We start from the raw sequence: 21,398 nt of genomic DNA, 5'->3' as shown, positions 1-21,398 counted from the left end.
TTATTTGACAGAGAGAGATCACAAGTAGGCAGAGAGGCAGGCAGAGAGAGAGAGGGAAGCAGGCTCCCCGCTGAGCAGAGAGCCCGATGCGGGACTCGATCCCAGAACCCCGAGATCATGACCTGAGCCGAAGGCAGCGGCTTAACCCACTGAGCCACCCAGGCGCCCTGGAAATCAAGAGGTTTTGAAATAACTGAGCCTCGCCTTCAACATCCACTCACTACGTGTTTATTCAATATCTACTCACTGGCGGGCACTGGACCAGGCATGAGAGAGAGAGAGATGGCAGTGGGTCACCCAGAGAAGGCTGCTGCGCGTAGGAGGGCGATGGTCTAGCAGGGATGTCAGACATCCCCAATAACTACGTGAACACTAAGTAGGCACTACCGGGGCACCTGTGTGTGACTCAGTCGGTTAAGTGTCTGCCTTCGGCTCAGGTCATGATCCCAGGGTCCTGGGACTGAGCCCTGCAGGGGCTTCCTGCTCAGGGGGAGCCTGCTTCTCCCTCTGCCTCTGACCCTCCCTCCTGCTTGTGCTCTCTCACTCTCTCAAACAAATAAAATCTTTAAAAATAATAATAATAATAATTAGTTGTTACCTCAGTACTGTAAATAAGATGTACAAACTGCTTTGAGCTCTTGTAACAAAATACCACAGACTTGGTGACTTAGAAACAACAGAAATCTACTTCTCACAGTTCTGGAGACCAGATGTCCAACATCAGGGCGCCGGTATGGTCCAGTGAGGGCCATCTTCCGAGGCACAGACTTCTCCTTGTATTCCCACAGGGTCGAAGGGGCTAGGTAGTTCTCTGGGTTCTCTTTTCTAAGAGCACTAATCCCATTCATAAGGGCTCCACCCTCATGACCTTTCTCTTTTTTTAAATTTGATTTATTTATTTGACAGACAGAGATCACAGGTAGGCAGAGAGGTAGGCAGAGAGAGGGGAGAAAGCAGGCTCCCTGATGAGCAGAGAGCCCAACGTGGGGCTTGATCCCAGGACCCTGGGATCACGACCTGAGCGGAAGGCAGAGGCTTAACCCACTGAGCCACCCAGGCGCCCTCTACCCTCATGACCTTTTGCTGGAGTTTTCCAGGAAGACACATGAAGCCGAATGGAGACAAACCGATTGTCCGGCAGAGACCACAAGCCCTGCCTTCATGGCTCGGCTGTCTGGCTGGAACCATCCTGGGTGGAGAATAAGCAAGTGGAATCTGGGAGACGCGATTCAGTCTAGTGACGTCTCAAGATCATGCTTAGACTTGGTGATTCTGAGAAAAGGATTTAGACAGTCCCCCTTCACTGTGGCTCCTCCCACTCCTCACCACTCAGCCTGGCCACCCAAACTGCCACCCCAGCCTAGACCAAAGGCTCTGGAGGAGCTGGGAAGGGGCAGGACAGAGCGGTGCTCAGGAGACTGGCTCTGGACTTGGACCACTGGTTTTGCAAAGCTGCCCTCCTGCTCGCTAGCTGTGTGACTGTGCGCAGCTACTGCGCTGCTCTTGGCCTCATGCTCTGGGGGGATGAACATAGTGGCTGTTGCTGTTATGCTTGGGAAATCGAGGGACTTAATCCAGGTACAGTGTGTAAAAGTCCTTGTGGTACTAAGTACTCGGTGAAAGACCAGACAGACATATGTACTCCCGTGGTTGTGGCAGTATTGTTCATAAGAGCCAAGGTATGGAAACCAACCAAGTGTCCATCAACAGATCCATGAATAAAGATGTAGTAGATAGCTACAATGGACTATGATTCAGCCAGGGAAATTCTGCATTTACTACAAGGAAGATCTTGAGGACATCGTGCTAACTAAGATAAGTCAGTTAGACAAAGACAAATACTGTACAATACCTCTATTTTTAAGACTTTATTTACTTATTTAGAGACAGAAAGAGAGAGAGGGAGAGAGGAGAGGGAGAGGGAGAGAATCTCAAGCAGATTCCTCACGGAGCTTGGAGCCCAATGCAGGGCTCGATCTCACAACCCTGAGATCATGGCCTGAGATGAAATCAAGAATCAACTGAGCCACCCAGATGCCCCTGAATGGTACCCCTCTATGTGGCATCTAAAACAAACAAACAAACAAACAAACAAACCTAAAAACTTGTAAAAACAGAGTGAAGTGCTGGTTACCAAGGGCTGGGGGCAGGGAAATGGGAGAGGTGTTGTTGAAGGCACGGAGTGTACCTGAAGGATAAGTAAGTCCCGGAGACCTAACACACAGTATGCTGACTATAGTCCACAATGGTATCAGAAACATTAAACTTGCTGAGAGACTAGATCTTAATTGTTCTGAACACTAGAAGAAATAAGAATTATGGGGGTGCCTGGGTGGCTCAGTGGGTTAAGCCTCTGCCTTTGGCTCAGATCATGGTCTCAGGATCCTGGGATCAAGCCCCACGTTGGGCTCTCAGCTCAGCAGGGAGCCTGCTTCCCTTCCTCTCTCTCTGCCTACTTGTGATCTCTGTCTGTCAAATAAATAAATAAAATAAAATCTTTAAAAAAAAAAAAGAAATAAGAATTTATGTAACATGATAGGGGTGTTAGCTAACAGTGCAACGACAACTGTATTGCAATACCAAAGTATCAAGTCACCTTAAACTGACACAATGTTCTATGTCAAATATACATCAGTAAAAATAAAGAAATAAACAGTAGTTGTTCTAACACAATTCTGGACCCAGGGCTGAGCATACAGTCTGGTTCATGACTGGAGGTCTATAGGGAGTTGTTTAATATCATTTGATGTTGACACCGTCCCCATCATCACCACTGAGCCCTACCCATTCTAATTGTTTGGTAAGCATTTCGCAGACCCTTGATTTCTTGGCTTGTGGTGAAGGAAAAACTCTAAGAACATACATCCACCACCAGTTTTTCTCAGAGACTCAGAACGTTCAGAAGCACATTTTGGTCTGGCGGTTGGATATGGACCGTGGCAAAGCAAAGGAGAAAGGAAGGGACTGGGAGAAAAGATTCTCCTGAGCACAAGAGCCGAAATTTTTGATATGTCAGGAACGGTCTACGTCCATATGACACCTTTTTACGTCCAAGCTCAGCTAAGTCAGTTAATTAGTTTTACCTCAGGGATGATGGTCCTTCCTTTCTCCCTCCTTCATTCCTTCCTTTCTTCTCTCTTTTCTTTTTGTTCTTCTTCCTTTCTTTTCTTCTTTCTTTCCTTCCAAAGGAGAAAGACCAAGAGTTGATGAGCTAAGAGATACACAACCAGGCCAATACCCAGACAAACCAGTACACCAAACACCAACTGAACGACAAGCAATTCCCTGAAAGCCAGTTGGCTGAATTCCACATCCAGCAATCATCGTTCCCTGAATTCACCTAAACTGCTGAAGATGGAAAATAGACAAACAAACGCAACAGGACCCTTGGAGATTGGAAGTCATCAAGCCTTGCTTAGAGAGTTGTTCAAAGACAGCGCCTACAGCTGAGGGAGAAGTGCGGGGAGGGAGGTTCAGTTTTTCCAACAGACCCAAAGGGAAATGGGCATTGGAGGCTTTAAGTAGGAAGGATGTAGGGACGCGTGGGTGCCTCTGTCATTTAAGCGCCTACCTTTGCCTCAGGTCATGACCCCAGGGCCCTGGGATGGAGTCTCACATCGGGCTCCTGCTCAGCAGGGAGCCCACCTCCCCCTCTCCCTGCTTGTGTGTGTGCATGTGCACTCTCTCTCTGACAAATAAATAAATAAAATCATTAAGGAAAATAGGAAGGACTATAAAGGGAAGAAGAAAACCTCAAGCAAGACCAGGAGACTGGACCCACTCCCTCAGAACACACACAAACATGGTGGGAAGACCAGCGCAAATAATTTAGACAAATCCCACGCATGGAATAGGAGGCAGACACTAACACAGAGATGGATTTTTTTCCCCAGAATGAGTAGGGAGGGCACAGGGTCGCAAACTCTACATGGGAGATTTTTTTCCAACTGAGTTTAAATTCTTCTTTCTTCAATCCTACACAAGTGGTATAAAGTGACCGAGCATCCTATCAACCCATAAACTATGGAGATTTTTTTCTTTTTCCTAATTTCCATGTTTTCTCCTTCCCTAGATAACACTACGTCTGTTATGTATGTGACCCCCATCAGTGGAGACATTCACGAAGCCTACTGGTTAAAAGTGTGCGTTCAATGGAGTTCCTGGCTGACTCAGTTGGTGAAGCATCTCACTCTTGGTTTCAACTCCGGTCATGAACTCAGAGTGCTGGGATCAAGTCCTGTGCTGGACTCCACGCTCAGCAGGGTGTCCCCATCTAAACCTCCTCCCGCCTGCTCACATTCTCCATACAAAATATAGCTTTAAAAAAAAATGTGTGGATTCAAGAGACAACCTATACATGCTCTTGGTCAAGTCATGTCAATTTTCTCTGATTTCCTCATCTATATAATGGGAATAAGATAATAAGAGCACCAACTTCATAGGATGGTTGTGAGCATTCAATAAATTACTATTTACATTTCTTAGAACAGGAGCGCCTGAGTAGTTCACTTTGGTAAGCTTCCCACTCTTGTTTTCAGCTCAGACCATGAACTCATGGTTGTGAGATCGAGCCCCACACTGGGCTCTGTGCTCGGCATAGAGTCTGCTTGGGATTCTCTCTCTCCCTCCCCTCCTCCCACTACCCGTGCTCTACCTCTCTCTCTCTCAAATGGGTAAGTAAATAAAATCTGAAGTTCTTAGAATAGTCATTGGCTCATATTAAGTGATTAACAAATGATAGTAATCATTACTACTACCAGTAGTAGTGGTGGGGTGGGGGGGTACTACTACTACTACTACTACTACTACTACTACTACACTATTACCACTGTGAGTCACAAAGTCAGATTAAACTACCTGGACTCAGACAAAGAAGTGTAAAAATTGGGAAGAGGAGAATGTCAGGTTTTAACTTCTTATTCTGGAAGGAAAAAGCACGTTATCTAGGGAGGCATCACATGATTTCCATTTGGAACAGAGCAGGATCACAAGAAACCTAGGCTGGACAATATCACTGGGTATAGTCTGAGGCGGGCATTGGAACAGACAGTACATTTCCAGCCTCTTCATGCAGAGAGCCTTCGCTGAATGAATGAGTGGTCACGAGCCATTTCAGAGAATCCTGGTGGGCAAAAGCTGAACTACCCATTCAAGTGATTCCAGGAAAACACCCAAGGATGTGTTAGGAGGGAACTCTCCTGAAAGTAGCAGCAGAATTACCTAGGTCTACCTCTTCATCTCCCCCAAGGAGGAGAACTATACTCCAATTGACCTTTGGCTTAGCCTTCTAATGCAATCATGGAGAAGAACAAATCTAGGGAATGTCTCCCATGACACTGTTTCTTCCCTGCTCTGCTCACATTTCTGGACTCTTCCTCAAGGGAGAAGAGAATCCCCTTCCGTGCCCATCATCTATCTGTGTGTCACCCAATCCTGGAAGCACACAAATGGCTCAGCTGATCTTCACTGGGCCAAGTGTAGCTGCAGGTCACTATACTAAAAGGCAAACATGCTTTCTTCTGCTTTATACAACAGATGCCAGCGGACTGCTCCTGGCAGTGCTTTCTCTGCACATTCTCCTTCTCTGGCTACAAGATGGAGAAAGGGTCCTACTTGTCAGAGTAGGCCGGATGATACTCCAGCCTCAGTGGAGAGAGGCACAGACAGTCCCTTCCCATTCTGAGCAGATGGAACAGCAGGAGTAAAGGCTCCTGAGTGGGAGCACAGTTGACACAGCTGGACAGGGTAGAGTGAGCAAGGCAGAAGCAGGAGGTGAGATCAGAGAGGTGTGGGGCACCTGATCGTGTGGGGCCTCCTCCCCCATGACAACGAGTAGTCAGATGAGTGTGACTGTCTGACGTAGTCTTTACCAGATCACTTTGGCTGCCTTGTGGAGAATAGATGGAGGGCAAGAGTGGCCGGAGGAGACCAGGGAAGCAAGGGAACCGTGGCTGTCAGGTGAGGAGGGATGGTGCCCAGCACCAGGGTGTGATGCAAGTCGTGGGAAGCCCCTGAAATGAGGCCTTTTTCCACCTGCAAAGGCACTCGATTCGTGTCAGAAATCAGAGGTGGAACTAAAGGGGACCTTGGACCTTAGCTGGTCTAAGCACCTCATCTGAGGTCACCTGGGCAGACACTGGACAGAACCTGGCACGAAGCCCCACTTCAACAGCCTTCCACTGTGTGGCTCCTGTTTGGTCCCTGTCACCGTCCCTTCTATTTCTGTGGTTCTGGAGAGACAGATCCACCAAGAGCTACTGCACTTTAGAGGCTCAGAGTAAAGCTAAGAACTTGCTTTTCATTTATCATTTCTGCATTATACACCACCTACTTCCCAAAAGGATTTGAGACAGCTTATAGGAACAATCATCTCAGATGTTTTCAGAGACTCCTTAAGGGCACAAGGAAATGTTTAAAACACAACGTTAAGTGAAAAACCTAAGACATGACACTTTGTTCCCTATCATATTATTACATAATAGAAAGACATAGATAGAGGAGAGAGGGAAGAAAGAGAGGGAGAGAATGAAGAAGAGGAAGGGAGGGAAAGGAAGGGAACAGAAATGGGGAGGAGAGGGGAAAATAAATTGGAAAGAAACATTAACGCTGGTTATTTCCCTTCTTAAAATGGTCTGGACAGACCTCATTGTTAATAACATGGTACCCTGAGATGCTGCAACTAAGATGATTTTGAAGGGCAGTAGCATCTTTTTAATGTTAATAGTTATGCATTTATAGATCAAATATGTATTTCCAAAATATCGCTAACACGTCCAAACCATGTGTCGGCTCAATCTCATTCCTAGTGCAACTGGGGAATTTTATTACATTTTTACTTTATTCCAATTCAATTAATAAAAATAATTTTCTCTGAGCTAATAAAATTAGTTGGCACGGGAGCCTGGGTGGCTCAGTTGGTTGGGCAGCTGCCTTCAGCTCGGGTCATAGTCCCGGGGGTTCCAGGATCAAGTCCCACATCGGGCTCTGAGCTTCGCAGGGAGTCTGCTTCTCCCCCTGACCTTCTCGCCTCTCATGCTCTCTCTCACTGTCTCTTTTTCAAATAAATAAAACCTTTTAAAAAAATAGTTGGCACTTTCACTGTTTGACTTGGAAATTTCCTTGACCAGACTGACAGGTTCATGAGGTACTCTTTCCACCTCCAGGTTCCTGCGGGGCACATTCTGCTAATGGTTCTGGCAGTTCATTTTTCAAGTCCCATTTTCTCCTGCCTCCAAGAGCAGCGTTCTCCCTGCCCTTCCTGCCTCCATTTACAGTCTCCTTGTGGTGCTCTGGCCACCAGCTGATGCCTGGTTCCAAAGCCATTGCCACCTGATTTACCTTTAGGTGACCTCCACGCCCTATGTTCAAGTACTGATCTTTCTTTCAGTTAGGTACTGATGCTCGAGACTTAGTGGCTTAAATCAACAACCATTTCACTATCTCCCCTGATGCTGTGGATTGACTAGGTCTGGGCAATTCTTCTGCTCTATACGGTGTCGGCTGGGGATGCAGATATGTGCGAGGCACAACTCAGAAGGACCTTCTACGATGGTTTACTCACCTGGCCAGCAGCAGGGGTCAGGTGGATGCTCTGATGGAGCCGTCAAGCGGAGTGCCTCACGTCTCACCCCCGTGTCTTTTCAATGCAGCCTGAGTGGCTCACAGCATGGCATCTGGAATCTGAGAGGCAAGAAGCAGAAACTGCTCAGAAATCCTGGGACATCATTTTCGGTGCCTTCTGAGGGCTAAAGCCAGTCATGGTACAGTACAGATTCAAGGGACACAAGTTCCACCCCTTGGTGTGAGGAGTGTCACGTACACAGGGAGAGGGAAAGGATGGCTGGGGCCAGCTTGGGAGACCAGCTGTCACAGTGCTTCCACCCACAGCGAGTGTCCTTCACAGCCAGGATGAACTATGCAGACCGCTGCTTCTCAAACATCAGAGTACCCAGAATCCCCCAGAGGCTGTGTGGCAATGCAGCTCTGATTCAGTGGCTCTAAGTGGGTCCTAGGAAGCCACGTCTTACAATTTTCAGGTGATGGCAGATGCTGCTGGTTCAGCAGAGTAACAAGGTTGCTTGTTTGTATACTGGAGGTAGCCGAGGGTTAAAGACCACAGACCTGAGGTCCAAATCCATCTCTATCTCTTTTTCACTGTGGCTCCATGAGTATCCTCGAGCCTGTTTCCCCACCTGTTTAAATGGAATCGTGAAACACCTGCAGGAACCCACAGGAGGAAGTACGATATGGCACCACAGACTCTTGGTAGCTGTGTGTCAGGGGCACTTTACTTCTTCCCCTTTCTCACCTTTAGTTTCTTCACCTAAAATTAAAGTGGGAATGGGAATGACAGTATCTACCGCATAGGGTGGTGATGAATCTTCAGGAAAACCTGGGATGAACATACAGTGAATATGTGAGGAGATGTGGGATATATCCTTGCTCCCCTTTTGCCTTTCCTCCCTCTCAACCCCATCAAACATATCCCGGCAGGTCAGCATTTGTTATGATTTTGGGGGCAGACAGGCTGCAAGGAAGCAAGGGTTGAGTTTTAGAGGTAAGGGAAGTTGGAAGCTAATCCATGGTCTATGTCTAACCATGACCTACTCCATGGAAAAGGGGGAGTTTGCTTCTCATCCCCCTAGTGGACTGTAACCAAGAATCATAAGCAAGAATTGTATTTGTCCTGGAGGCCTGGCAAAGAGCTCAGCTCCATCCTTTGTGGGATCAGGGGCTGCTGTCATTAATAATCCCTGCTGGGAAATTCAGCTGTGCCATTATCACAGTGAGAAGGGTCACCAAGTCCTATAAAGCTCCTGAGCGAGTTCCACATGGGCTATGCCCCCAGCGGGATACTTGAACCATTCCTGGAAATCAGAGGCTCAGGACCACTGAGAACAATTCAAGTCCATTTGGTCATGTATTCAGACTCTCTTGTAGTCACTGAAATCCGTACAGAAAACAAAATGGCTCTCACGACTTGATGTCAGGATGGGAACCAAACTATCCTACCTGGAAATAAGGCCACAAATGACAAGGCAAGAAACAATGCTTGATGTTCGTTTTGCACTTCACGCTATGTTCTGAGATAACGTGTTCACATGCACTATCTCATCTTTACAGCAACTCTAGGAAGAAGACAGCATAATAACCCCCATTGTCTATATAAGGGAACCAAGGACATAGAAATGAGGGGAGCTTCTCAAGGTCGTACAGTGATGTGGCAGGGTGTGCATTTGAAGTCACATCTGCTTGATGACAAAAAATGCTGCACTTTTTTTTGAGGGCTGGAGGCAGGTAGCATCTCATAAATGAAAATGAGTTTTCTCTCCTGCATCAGTGACTAAGATGTTGGTCCCTTGTTCCAACACACACATAGAGCCCTTGGGAAGAGAGAGCAGGCATAATAAAGCAGGACTTGAGGAAGCTAATTCCTGAGTTCTGTTGATGAAGGCAGAACGGGAGAATCTATTGCTCTGATTCCATCTGATCTGAATACACTGCGCTGTGCATATGGGACCTGGCACCGTATACCTGAGTGACCAGCGGTTCACCAAGGCTGCATGCTCTTGGCATCCGTGCTGGGCACTGTACTACATCATTTTCCCTCCCATGCAGGCCTCTTCTTCCCCAGTGGGCTGTGCCTTTCTTAAGGACCCAGACCTTATCACATCCTGCTTCAAACCCTCTGCACCGGCTGCCCTGATCCCTCAGAGAAGATCCTCCCCCTCTAGAATCACTCCGTCACTACTGGCTCCTCCTCCAACCTCCCCTCTGGAATGCTCTGAAAATGCAAATTAAACGAGGTCACTCCAACTTCAAAATCCCTCAGGCTCCCACTGTCTTTCAGCCCAGGGCATCCAAAGTCCTTCCTGAACTCATCCCGCACCCTTCCTTCACCCACACTGGGCTCTCCAGCCACGCCCGGTTACCTGCAGCTTCACAGCGGGTTCTCACTTCCCTGCTTTTACTGGAGCTCTTTCCTACACCTGCAAGGTCTTTTTCTCAACTTACTCGCCTAACAGTATGCCCTGCAGCGAATTACCACACCTCTCTGAAACAAAACCGGGCAGAAATGGGTTGTTCTAGGAGCTAGTAAAAAAGAATGAGAAAATGCAATGAGGTAAAACATTTCTTGACACGTGCCAGGCATTTTATATGTGTCATTCCATCTACTCGTCACCAACAGCCCTATGGGAGAGCCCCAACTGCTTTCCTGTCACGGGGTTATTAGGTCCTGAATGTCACACAGGTAGAAGGTGGTGGAGTCCCGGTAGCCAGGACCCAAGAGCTCAAACACACAAACCCTCCCCACCAGACCAGGCCCCTGGGAGCTACCGAGGCTGCATAATTAATGTGCTGGCCCAGAAGGGGTCACCTAAGCATGAGACCCCTGAGCTGATGGGTAAATGGCATCATGGCAACTGCAGATCCTGGAAGGGGCCAAAACATTGACCATCCTCTACATGGAGCATCTCGTGCTTCATGCTCTTTATACCGGAAGAACGTCCCTATGATAATATTAACCACAATGTTATAAAAATACCACTTCTAGAGTGTTCCCCATGTGCCATCTTCTCTGTGAATTTACGTATGTATACATATTTTTTACATTTAATCCTTAAAACAGTCCATTTTACAGATGAGGAAACCAAAGCACAGAGAGGTTAGATAACAGGCCTAAGGAAGCACAGGAGCATGGGGTAGAGTTAGAGTGATAGCCTAAGGCTATTTGCCTCAAAGCCTGTTCTCAGAAAACCCAGGCCACCCTGCCTGAACACTCTCCCACCTTATATGCCACCTTCATTGATGAAGTTGGAATGGCCTGTGTCCATCGGTATAGGACCCACGGGAGAGTCCAGCAGGTGTTTCTCAAGGGGCCCCGCTGGATTCATTCATTCCTTGTGCCTCACAAACCCAAGGACTGAGGACCCTACAGTCAGTGGTGTTCAGAGAGACTGAAGGTTGCTGGCAAAACTTATGAAAGACAGGCACGTACAACAGAAAGAACTCTCAATAAGCATGTCCACTTACAATGATTATTGAAAGACCAAGAAGACCAGAGTGCCTCTGCTGCCATGAACGGCACATTCGTTCCTTGTCTGGAGCCAAATGACAGTCATGTGCCCATTAAACAGACATTTGTGGAACCTCTACACAGTGGTAAGCAAAAGCAGGTATAGCAAAAGGTGGTTAGGTGAGCACATCATCATCTAAGTTATGCTGAGCTCCTCTGGGTTGTAGGTGACAGAAGACCACTTGCATTTATTTAAGTAGGAAGGAGAGTTTCTTATTTAAAGAAACGGGGGGGGGGGGCACCAGGGTGGCTCAGTGCGTTCAGCCTCTGCCTGTGGCTCAGATCATGGTCTCAGGGTCCTGGATTGAGCCCCATATCTGGCTCTTTGCTTGGTGGGAAGCCTGCTTCCCCTTCTCTCTCTGCCTGCCTTTCTGCCTATTTGTGATCTCTCTCTCTGTATCAAATAATAAATAAAATCTTAAAAAAAAAGAAAGAAATATGGGGCTATCTCATAATATCCCTGAGGAAGAATTAAACTGTGGTCTCGAGAGGGATAGAAGTTAAGAACAAGAAAAACAGAAGCCATGAGATTCTCTTGCTTTCAAATATTATATACATATATATGTGCATATAAAAATATATATACTATACACACTCTGTAAATTTTCATTGTTAGATATATAAATGACATATATATTTTTACATATCTATGTCTCCTAATTCCTCTGTCTCCTGCCACAGTCTGCCAAATCACCTTTTCTCTGTACATCGGCTTCACCCTTTTCTTGTGTAAGGCAGAATTCTTGCTTCACAGAAACTGATACTGACTGAATTTAGCAGAAAAAGAATTTACTGAAAGGCTACTAGGAAGGCAAAAGAACAATACAAAACATGAAAAAAGCAACAGGCATAAAGTGAAGCGCGACAGCCAGACACCACCAACAGCCCACTGCACACCGAGCCCGGGAAGGACGCCACTGCTGCTGCTCCTGCGAACCCACCGGCTCAGCTTGTCCACCCTCCCCACCTGCTGGCACCAGACACCACGTGCACAGTCTCTAGGTCACCCGTAGCAAGCTTGTGAGCTTCGGTTATGGAAATTTACAATTGTATATAATACACACGCATACTACACGCACACACACACACACACGATATAAACATACAGATACACAGACACACACCCAAGTAGAGAGAATGGTATGAGGAACTCCCCTTACTAACTTAAACAATTCTCAACACACGGCCCATCCCCATAGTCCCCATAACATTTTGAAGCAAATATATATATATTTTAAAGATTTTGTTTATTTGACAGAGAGAGATCACAAGTAGGCAGAAAGGCCAGCAGAGAGAGAAGAGAAAGCAGGCTCCCTGCTGAGCAGAGAGCCCGATGTGGGGCTCAATCCCAGGACCCTGGGATCATGACCTGAGCTGAAGGTAAAGGCTTTAACCTGCTGAGCCACCCAGCACCCCAATCCATAACTTTCTGACAAGAGCTAAGGATATAACACATTACACCAAACATGGAGATCACGATATCCCAGACCCTGAAGGGCAGAGCCCTGCTAAGTGTCATTGAACATTAGTTTATGGGTTCTCCCAATCTCGCTGAATGTTTTTTTCACATAATGGAAAGCCCAGTGCCAAAAAAGCTGTCATGAAATGCATCTAGATGGTAAACATGCTTGGTCCTTGTACCCTGAGGCCTATCCCAGAGGGCTCTGACTCTGTGAGTCTAGAGTAGGACATAAGCATCTTTTCTTTAAAAATTCCCCACAGGGGGCACCCGGGTGGCTCAGTGGGTTAAGGCCTCTGCTTTTGGCTCAAGTCATCGTATCAGGGTCCTGGGATGGAGCTCTGCATTGGGCTCTCTGCTCAGCAGGAAGCCTGCTTCCCCCTCTCTCTGCCTGCCTCTCTGCCTACTTGTGATCTCTGTCAAATGAACAAAATCTTAAAAAAAAAAAAAAAAAAAAGACAAAAAACACAAAAGTCCTTTATGCTTTGCTGGTTTGCACTGGGTTGGGTACAACTATTTAGTCTGCCATTCCAAACCAAACTTCCCCTACAATGTTTAGGCTGCAGAGACAGGAAGGCATTGGAAACTGAGACAGAGAAGAACAGAGAAATTATAAAAACTCCCAGAGAAAACCAGCTGCAGCACAAGACCTGCTCCCAGGGTGGGCAGCAGCAGAGGTGGTGGGAGCAATGCTGCGGCCCTGCCTGAGGCCCAGGTAGGGAAGGTACAGCCACAGAGGGGGCGGTAGCTCGGGAAGCGCTGGCCCCAGGGCCTTGCAGGCCCACAGAGGCCTCGACTCTGAGCCTGGCGAAGAAGAGCAGTCCCGGCTGCAGGTGGACTGCATGGTGTGTGGGGACATGTCGATCAGCAAGCACTAACCGCAACTTCACCTGCAAGGGCTGCAAGAGCTGCTTCAAGCAGAGCATCCACAGCAAGGGCAGCTACACCTGCCGGTCCAACCGTGACTGCCAGATCGACCAGGATCACCTGTGCCAATACTGCCTCCTGTAAAAGTGCTTCTGGGTGCGCACGAGGAAGGAGGCGGTGCAGCACAGCCGCATCACGCACTCGCTGCCTGGCACCGTGGCCGCCTCCTTGGGCAGCCCCCCTAGGCTGGGCGCTGGCGGCCACAGGCAGAGAACACTTCCCGGGGCAGCCGGTGTCGGAGCTGATCGCGCAGCTGCTAGGAACCAAGCCAAACCCCGCGCTGTCCAGGTGCTTCAGCGCGGGTGCGTTTGGCGCTGATGGCGGCGGGCGGGCGGTGCTGGGCACGGACAACGTGTGCGAGCAGGTGGCGGGGCTGCTCTTCCGCACCGTTGAGTGGGCGCGCCACGCCCCCTTCTTCCCAGAGCTGCCTGTGGCCCGCCAGGTGGCGCTGCTGCGCCCCCGCTGGAGCGAGCTCTTCCAGCTAAACTGCGCAAGCGGCACGGCCCCTGCACGGGGCGCAGCTTCTGGCCGCGCCCGCCTGTTCACGGACCAGGTGCGCGCCTTCCAGGAGCAGGTGGACAAGCTGGGCCGCCGGCAGGTGGACTCGCCTGCCTCAAGGCCATCGCGCTCTTTACGCCTGACGCCTGTGGCCTCTCCGACCCAGCGCACGGGGGAAAACCTGCAGGAGACGGCGCAGGTGGCCCTCACGGAGTATGTGCGGGCCCAGTACCGGTCCCAGCCCCAGCGCTTCGGGCGTCCGCTGCTGCAGCTCCCGGGCGGGCCCTCCCAGCCTCCCTCAACTCCCAGCTGTTCTTCATGCGCCTGGTGGGCAAGACGCCCACCGAGTCGCTGATACGATCAATTGGCCCTACGGCTCTGGCCAGTGACTTCGCCAGGACGGCCATGCCACTGGCTGGGTCAGCACACCTCAAGGGACACAGATGCTTCAGCCTCCCACGGGGCTCCCAAGCGGAGGACCTTGGTTTCTCTCCTCAGACTCCTATTTTTTTAAAGACTGCCAAACGTTTGTCTCCTGTTTGTTTTTTAAATGATCAGGAAACCAAAGAGAGCGTCAGGCTCCAGCCTCGGCCTCCCCAGAACTCCAGGCCAGAATAGAGGGCCAGGGACCAAGGGGCCCATTCCTGGGACAGCCTGGCGCTCAGCACCCCATTCATGAACTTTTGGGGCCAGTGGGGTTGGCTTCCCTCGGGGGACGGCCTGGCCTCTGGCCTAGAGGGGCCAGCGGAGTAATGTGCCAGGCAGATTGTCTGGATATGTGATCCACGTTGGATACTATATGATGAATGAATCAAGGCCTATAATAAAGACGTTTCCTACCTGAAAACAAAAACAAAACAGAACAAAACACCTATCCCATAAAGAGTCAAGAAAAGCCAAGCTCTAGCCATACTACTTCTCTGTCCTTATTCTGTGTCTCAATTACTCTAGAGTCAATTTACTTTAAGCAAGTTCGCACAGTTACCAAAAAATACTAAATAAATCAATTTATCAGGAAATTTTAAATACACCTAATTGGGACATGGTACTGAAAAGCATTTTATTTCCCTCTCGTCATTTCAGTGGCACTGCAGATTCTCTGGGCAAATAACTCTCCATTTGAGAAAAATTATTTCTAATTCAACAGTGTCACACATGTGGTCAACAGCATCTGAAAGCTGGAGAAGAAATGAAGTTGGATGGAGCCCATTTATGTTCACAAATGTCACCACAGACTGCCTCCACGTCTTCAAAACTTACCTATGTATTTATTTACTTCTTGAACTAACCACCACTGACACCTACTGCATGTCAGACATGGCGCTAAGTGTTTCAACACTGTTAAATATCACTTCATCTTTACAATCATCTATGAAGCGGGATTATCATCATCCCCATTTCTCCCATCAGGGAACGGAGACGTACAATGCTTTAGCAGCACGGCTCATAAGAGGCAGAGCTAGGATCTGCTTGGGTCTGGACCCCATGTTTTCAATCACTATCATTAGTTTCCAAGGTCCTACAAAAAGTCCGAGTCTTCACCCCAAACCTTGGTTTTCCCCACCCCACGGTCCCCACATGGCCCCAGCTTCAAGGACATTCTCTCAGTTCCTTCAACAGTACACATCTTTCCCGGCCCTAACTGAACACCTTCCCACATCCGCCTTAAATTCTTAGCCTCCTGGTTCAGCTTAAACATTACTCAGGAAATTACAAACTCTAATGCACCCTGTACTTCTCAGCACTCCATGCAGAACAGTAATGACGAATTTCACGGGTCGTTATTTCCTTCCTGTCTTTGTCAGCCAGGTGGTGAGTCCCTCACGCATCCCGTCAGTCCTGTTCATCATGTGTTCCCAATCACCGAACACGCACGACCCACCCAAAACGAAGGCCATTCCCCCTACACACACACACACACACACACACCGATTGGCCTGATCTCAGGTGCACGGTGAGGATCCTGACAACCCATAGTGGAACGTAACCTACTCAAGAGGGAAAACGGGGGCACCTGGGTGGCTCAGTGGGTTAAGCCGCTGCCTTCGGCTCAGGTCATGATCTCAGGGTCCTGGGATCGAGGCCCGCATCGGGCTCTCTGCTCAGCAGGGAGCCTGCTTCCTCCTCCCTCTCTCTGCCTACTTGTGATCTCTCTCTGTCAAATAAATAAATAAAATCTTTAAAAAAAAAAAAAAGAGGGAAAACGGAACTCCTCCCCCATCAACACTACACCTACTGGCTTCACGTCGGTCTTTTAGCAGGACTTGAGCCCCAACAAGGCTGAAACCCCATCTGCCTGGTTCAGGCCACATGTCCACTCCCACTTTCTCTAGGGCCCGTGCATAGCACAGGTGAGATAACTAGCAGCTCCATAAATGAAGCCCCGCTCCGGGCTCTTCACAGCTGCAAAACGAGGGGTACATGAGCTGGCCGTGTATTTTTTGGCAAACCAGTGTATTCCTGAGACACAGGCCCGCCTCCCAGCGAGGCCCCAGCCCCCCGGGGACACAGGGCCCTGACACCATGCCCTACAGGTACCTCTGTGCAGAGAAGCATCTTCCCAAGGGCCGCTCACTCCCTCCTCCTCTGTGTCGACCTTGAGGAGGAAGTACAGGATGTGAAAGAGGGCGTCCTCAGTACAGTGGCCATGGGCCTGGAGGTTCTGAGGTGCTGTGCCCACCAGGGAAAGGTTGCGGGATCCTGAGACGCCAGGCAAGAAGCCAGCCTCAGAGACGTCTGCAAAATGGCAGTTGGTGTCAGTGACCCGCCCACGTCAGCTATCCTTCCCGCTCATTGGTGCCTCTGCCCACACGCTGATTGGACAATTTCCCCGCTCCTTCGGTCTTCGGAAGGAATCATTGGCTAGCTCTTTGGGCCCCGCCCACAGAACCCTGGGCACACACGCTCTCTCCTTTCCCATTCCCACCTGGTAGGCCTGCAATCACACCATGGTCCTCCTTCTCTGCTGCTTCTGTTTTCTGAGTTTGGCCTGAGTTAATCACAAGCTTCAGGTGGCTATAGTCGGTACAAAACCCAGCTTTCTCCCATGGAATTTCTTTAGCACCCTTTTCAAAACTCAGATGGACATATTTCTGGGGACTATTTCTGGGTTCTTCGCTCTGTTCTGTTCTATGTGTCTGTCCTGCAAATACCACACAGTCTTCCTTATTATACTGGGTGTGGTGAAAAAATAATGAATACTGTTTTTCTGAAAATAAATAAATTTAATAAAAATTAATAACTACTAATAAATTCTGAAACTCCGTAGACTGTGTTCCCACATTAGCATTATTTTCAAAATTCTTTTTGAAACTACTCTAATTCCTTTGTCTTTCATTTTAGAATATTTTAGTCTATCTCTAAGAAAACAAATGAAGCTGACAGGATTTTGATAGGAATGGCATTAAATCTCTCATTCAGTCTGGGGACAACTGACATCTTTACGATGCTTAGTCTTCCAAATCACGAGCATGATGTATCTGTCCATTTATTTATATCTTTGATTTCCTATATCAGTGCTAAATAGCTTTTAGCATGTGATGCCTACACAGGCACTGTTAGATTTATCCCAAAGTAGTTTCTTTCTACGAGTAATTGGGAATGTATGTTTGATTGTGGAGCCTACATATTCATTGCTAGCATAGAGGAATACAACTTACCTTTATGTGTTTATCCCGTATACTGTTTCACTGCGAAATTCCATTATTAGTTCTAAGAAGAATTACGTTCTCATACCCTCTTGGGGCATCAGGCCTGCAATTAAGATTCCGTGTCAAGGGCTGTCTTGACACCCAGAAGATCAAGACCCGAATGGCGTCATGCACGTTCTCCTCTCCCTCTTCCCTCACAGGGGAGGTCTCTTCACCAAACACCCTTCTCCTCATAGGGACTAGCCATAGTGCCTATTGGTTTTTAGGGAGCAGCATTCAGTTCCCTAGAAGCCCACTGAATTCTTCAAGCCAGCCACTCACACCCTCCCATGGGAACCAGGACTTGCCACACCCTCTTGTTTCAAACAAGTCTTGCCTTCCAAGGCCCTGCTGGTTCTCTCTGTTCGCAATCGCAATCTCTGTGCAGCCCTGCACAGTGTGTGGTATCTTCTCCCCTGAAGTGTGAGTATATGTGACTAGTAAACTGTTGTCAATCACACGTGTCGGGTGTCAGGGCGTCTCACAAGTCTGGAGCAGGAATCTCTCTCTCATCAGGGAGCTGAGGAGAAGGTGATTAAAACAAGTGGCATCACAAACAGGGTGTCCCCACGTTAAATGAGGGCACGGGGTCAGCTTGACCTGCTCCTTCACTAACTAACTGGCTTCAGAGGTGACAATCACGATCTGGGAGGGAACTGGCAATCGCTGGCCAGCTTGTGTGTTGGCTCATGTTCTGTTATCTCACATGAAGGTTGTCATCCATTTCCAAACTAATGTCCCATCCTTGCCAACAAGGTGAGAATGAATGAGAATTGACTGTATCTAGGAGGGAGGTGTCACCTATGTGACCTGCATGTGGCCTGTATTGGTCTCCAAGGCTCCTCCCTGAGGTCGGCAACCACAGGACATGCTGACTGGTGTGCTTCAGTTCCAGGGACTGGGTATTGGGCCAGTGCTTGGGGCTGACTTGCAGATCCTATGGGGAAAAGCGCACCAAAGCACAGTCCTGGGGGTGACCCTCTGTGTTGTGGGTACAAAGAAGAAAGGCCCCGACCCCCAGGGAAATGTAAGAATGGCTCCCTGGCTGCCTCCTGAGTCACCGTGGTTCAGGCGATGAGTGGCCTTGCCTCTCTCCCGAGCTGCTGCTCCTCTCTCTGTTACCATGTGTCTTCCTGAGCCCTCAGGGTTTTGAGGTGCACATCCATGGCAGCCCAGGGCCCACGAACTGATGAAAAACAGAAAAGTGGAGGAGGGGCTTTTGGTGTCCACTTCTCTCCCAGTGCCAAAACCCTCACCAGTACACTTGCCTTTCTCTTAGTGTTGTTGCTCCCCAGGTCGTTGATAGACTTGTGATCCAGGGACTTGAGGCTCTGACTCTGGCCATGAATGAAATGATTTTGCTGGCTGTGGACCCCAACACTGGGGAAATGGACTGGCATTCCCACAGGAAGAGGACAGCCATCTGTGGGCTGACGGACCCAGTCCCTTTCCCCATAAACTCCCATAAACACCACGTGTGATTAGGTGGAGACAGAAATAAAAAGTCGTGACTCTATGTGGCTAGAAATGAGAATCTATCCTGAGGGAATCTATAGAGTGGGAAAAGAGGGCAGGGGAAACAGTCCCCCTTGAGAGAAGGTAGAGCTGTAGAAGAAGATGGTTTTGCTTCATCGATGACTAGGCTGTGGGTCCTGTGCTCTTCCACTGACCACTCCATTGACTAAACCTGTTTGGCACAAGATCCTGATCCTCAGGGTTATGGGGGAAATATACAGGGGACCTCTGTGACGCAGTGAAAGGATCAACTCACACCTTGACATATGCCAGGAGACTTGAAAACATACAACCATTGCCACGACAGAAGCTCAAAGGCTGATGATGTTGATTTGAGACTTTCTGGAAGAAAACACCAACAAAGAGGAGTAGGGTAAAAAGACACTCCCCAGGGAGCCTGGGTGGCTCAGTGGGTTAAGCCTCTGCCTTTAGCTCAGGTCATGATCTCAGGGTCCTGGCATCGAGCCCCTCATTGGGCTCTCTGATGGAGCCTGCTTCCCCCCTCTCCCTCTGCCTGCCTCTCTGCCTACTTGTGAACTCCCTCTCTGTCAAATAAATAAATAAAATCTTAAAAAAAAAAAAAAAGACACTCTCCCACCCCACACCTATATCCAGGAAGACACAAACCCAAGCAAAGGAGGAGTGGAAGAGAGAAATCTGAATACAGGAGGCTGAAACCTCCCCCCACCGACTAATTCAACATAGGCTCAAAATTTGACCCAATTGTAAATCCTACATTTACAAGGGCACCTGGGTGGCTCATATGTTTAGTCGTCTGATTTCAGCTCGGGTCTTGATCCCGGGATCCTGGGATAAAGCCCCATGTCAAGCTCCCTGCTGGGCAAGGAGTCAGTCTGCTTCTCCCTCTACGTCTCCCTGCTGCTCCCCCTGGGTCCTGCTCTGTCACACTTGCTTGCTGTCTCTCTCACAAATGAACACATAAAATATCTTAAAAAAAAAAGAAATCCAAAATTTACTAAAATAATTTAATTGGGAAAATGAAAAGGAGGCCAATTGCCTTTTGTGCCTCTACAACATGGGTTCTGGATGAATTTTAATGTTGCTAAGATGTACCGGTTGGCTGACCTACATGGACGTAAGACGAGGGCTCAAATTCTGGTTATAGCAAGTACAATAACCATATTTTCTACCTTCTGTATTTAATGCTTTGACATCTCAGGCCTTGCTGACTTTGGAGGGACTGTCCCTGGCAGGATTACTTAATTCCTAGAGATGGTCAACAGCTTGCCTACAGGCAGAGCTTTCACATGTAAAGCAACCAATTCAGAGCCTTTACCCCCAACCACCTCTTGTAAGAAACTCTTACTCTGGGCCACTCTCCCCTGCCCTGATCACCCCAGGGGCAGGGACAGACTACTCCAGACAGACACCACCGTGTCCCGGAACCCACTGACGTGACACCGACTAGGCAGTCTTAAATGTGCTGACCCGGATTCACCTGCCCCTTGCCACGGAAACCACAGTAAAGGGTCTTGCCCGTGTTGTCTGTCCCTTCATTCCCGCTTTCTCTTGACCACCCCTGGTGCTTCCCTGGGTGGCCCTCCATGGCTCTCAGGCCCTCCTTTATCGGGATCAGAGAGTCTATGAACGCTTCTTCCATTGTGAGAGTTACTTGTATATCTGCCTGTCTTACCATATCTTATTAAAATAAACCCCGGTCTCCTTAAAATATCTGAGACACTTGGGGGCTCAGTGGGTTATGCTTTTGGCTCAGGTGATGATCTCAGGGTCATAGGATCCTGTCCCATGTCGGGCTATGTGCTCAGGGTGGAGTCCGCTTGGAATTTTCTCTCCCTCTGCCTTTCCCTCCCTACTACCACCCCTGCCCCTGCTCCTGTGCTAGCCTTTCCCTCCCCACCACCACCCCCTGCCCCTGCTCCTGTGCTAGCTCTCTCTCTTGCTCTCTCTTTAAAAGAAATAAAGTTATTTAAAAAAACCATAAGGGAGCCCAACAAATTAAAAGATGGTGAATATTTTGCTATTATAAATTTGGCCAATATGTTCTATTCAGTGCCTATTTCAACATCCTCTCAGTCACACGTGCCTCGACCTTGAAGAAGACACGATTTACCTAGTTATGCACAGGGCACCCAAACCGCTCTGTTCTCACAGGCAACCTTTGCGGGCAGGATCTTACTGCACCCAGCTTTCTCCAGGAACATAGGTGAGACATCACATTTAGGACATCCTACTGTGAGGATATTTATTTGAC

The 21,398-nt window shown here is 48.6% G+C and overlaps 1 long non-coding RNA gene and 1 pseudogene across 2 annotated transcripts in view; one reads left to right on the top strand and one right to left on the bottom strand.

The window, feature by feature from the left end:
* LOC122895476 overlaps positions 1-14,579 on the top strand; it is a 30,076-nt pseudogene extending 15,497 nt beyond the window's left edge.
* Positions 14,580-16,572: 1,993 nt separating this feature from the next.
* The window catches only part of LOC122895461, a 46,020-nt gene continuing 41,194 nt past the window's right edge, over positions 16,573-21,398 (bottom strand). The window contains exons 7-8 of one of the 2 annotated variants that reach the window (XR_006382219.1): positions 17,621-17,714; positions 16,573-16,697 (exon numbers count right to left, since the gene is read on the bottom strand). This is a non-coding gene — a long non-coding RNA (uncharacterized LOC122895461). Of the gene's footprint in view, positions 16,698-17,620; positions 17,715-19,364; positions 19,508-21,398 lie in introns of those variants that run through there. The other variant, XR_006382220.1, reaches the window with a different exon arrangement.

The sequence above is a fragment of the Neovison vison genome, chromosome 14 (assembly GCF_020171115.1).
Source record: "Neovison vison isolate M4711 chromosome 14, ASM_NN_V1, whole genome shotgun sequence".
Classification (NCBI taxonomy): Eukaryota; Metazoa; Chordata; class Mammalia; order Carnivora; family Mustelidae; genus Neogale; species Neogale vison.
Note: the sequence above shows the minus strand (reverse complement) of the source record. Positions and strands in the feature narration are given on the sequence as shown.